We start from the raw sequence: 2,092 nt of genomic DNA, 5'->3' as shown, positions 1-2,092 counted from the left end.
TCCAAGATTATCTTCTGTGTCTGTGTTAATTGGTTTCCCTTTTCTTTGTTGAAGAGGGTCTGTGCAATCCTTCTGCCTAGTCCGCCATCTTGCCAGAACCCCTCTTCTGTCATCTTCTTTTGATGTTTCCTGCATCATTCAAAATTTTGCCCATAGAATCTTTCAATATTGGAACTTGAGGCTTAAATTTTTCCTCAATTCTTTCAGCTAGAGAAATGCTGTGCATGTATTTTAATCTCTCTAAGCCTGTATTACCATTTTGTCCTAAAACATTGCTGTGCATCAGAATCAACTTAATGGAAGTGGGTTTTGTTTTGGCTTTTTATTACTTACCTGTATTTCCTGTAACTCCAAGTACCTATTCAAATCTGTTGTCTGCTGCATTCATAGAAGAGACTTATGCCTAGTTAGATCGCATTTCCCAGCCTCTCTTAATATTAGATGTGTCTGTTGTTGTTGTTGTTATGTGCCATAGAGTTGGACCCAACCCATAGCGATGGCTCCTTGGGTATCCGAGGCAGTATCATTATGGAAGTAAATTGCCGAACCTTCCTTCCAAAGGGTGGCTGGTGGGTTTGAACGGCCAGCCTTCTGGTTAGCAGTCAATTGCCTTAGACACTATGCTACCAGAGCTCTAAATTCTGATCAATGGCACGTGATGGAATTGATGTGAAATCAGCCCTAGGAATTTGTCTATCAGGGTAAAGGAAAGTGTAGGGACTCACTGCCACCCCCTCCAGCAACAGCAGCGGTGCCTGACCTGGGAGGAAACCACAGGCCCCACTGCCCAACCTCTCTTCCCTGCTATGGCTGCCCACCTCCTCAGGACTTTTTCCAACAATCTGTTAAAACATAGTGGCTTACTATGAAACTCTAGGCATGCAGAGACATGCCTCACCCAAGAATATTAAAAAGGCATATCACAAATTGGTATTAAAGTGGCATCCTGATAAAATATCCTGAGAATTAAGGAAGAAGCAGAGAGAAAAACAAGTAGCTGAGGCTTCTGGGTATTATCAGATGCTGTGACAAATATGACAATGGAGGATTAAATGGTGGAGGGGGAGTCATGTTGACAGCCCACTTGGTTGTAGCTTCACATTCCATAATCGATGATGTCTTCAGGGAATTTTTTGGTAGAACGGGCCCATTTTCATTTCAGTTCTTTGAAGACACTTTTAGGAACTTTTTTGGGGACCAAAGCCAAGGAGCAGCATCCTTTTTCTCTACCTTCAGTGGGTTTCCATGATTGTGAGGCATATTTTCTCCTTTTGATATAGGATTTACTTTGGTTCACTGAAGCCATACTTCATTCTGTTCCGTGTCATTCGGTGGGAGTGGGATAGACAACTTCAAATCTATTTCAACTTCTACTAAAACAGGTGAATGTTTGAAAAATCAATACAAAGAGAACTGTTGAGAATGGTCCAGAAGGAGTAGAAGTTGAAGAAAATGGACAGTAGGTTTCTTAACATAATTGATAGGAGCAGCTGCTGTACTTGGTCAACAAGTAATCCAACGCGTGCATTTAACAGAAACATTAAAGTACAACAAGCACCAAGTGAAGACTAACAGGAACTTTTTCTTTGAAGATTTCAAACAAACATGACATTCAGTATAACTACACTTAATCTAAAGTATTTATAAACAGTTCATCGGAGGACCAATTTATCATAGGCTTTTGAGTTTATTGTTGGGACAACATTAATAAGACCATTTTGTTTGCTTGTTTTAAAAAAAAATTGCTGTAAATTTGTGCATGCATTATTTTTTATTAAACTTAATCCAAACTGAACTGTGATTCTTTAGTAGAACTAGGAGAAAATTGTACACTAACACCAGCTTGGATTTTGTTTTTTCCATTTTGTTTGAAATTTGAGCCAAGTAATTTCAATCTGCTATGATGTTAACACAGGATGAATTTTCTACAAAAATAATTTCGTGTTTTTTTTTCTCTTTTCAGTATTCCATAGTGAAAGATATCAATTCATTCATGGGAATACATTTCTAGAGGTATTCAGAGGAAAACTTCCAATGAGATGGATTGACACAGTGGCTGCAAGCATGGCAATGACTGTGAGGAAGGTTCAAG

General features: G+C 39.0%; 1 pseudogene; it reads left to right on the top strand.

Annotated features, from left to right (window-relative positions):
- The window catches only part of LOC122151372, a 29,485-nt pseudogene extending 28,022 nt beyond the window's left edge, over positions 1-1,463 (top strand).
- The last annotated feature ends 629 nt before the right edge of the window (positions 1,464-2,092 follow it).

Source organism: Orycteropus afer, unplaced genomic scaffold, assembly GCF_000298275.1.
Source record: "Orycteropus afer afer isolate SDZICR_OR568_19922 unplaced genomic scaffold, OryAfe1.0 scaffold00411, whole genome shotgun sequence".
In the NCBI taxonomy this organism is placed as follows: Eukaryota; Metazoa; Chordata; class Mammalia; order Tubulidentata; family Orycteropodidae; genus Orycteropus; species Orycteropus afer.
Note: the sequence above shows the minus strand (reverse complement) of the source record. Positions and strands in the feature narration are given on the sequence as shown.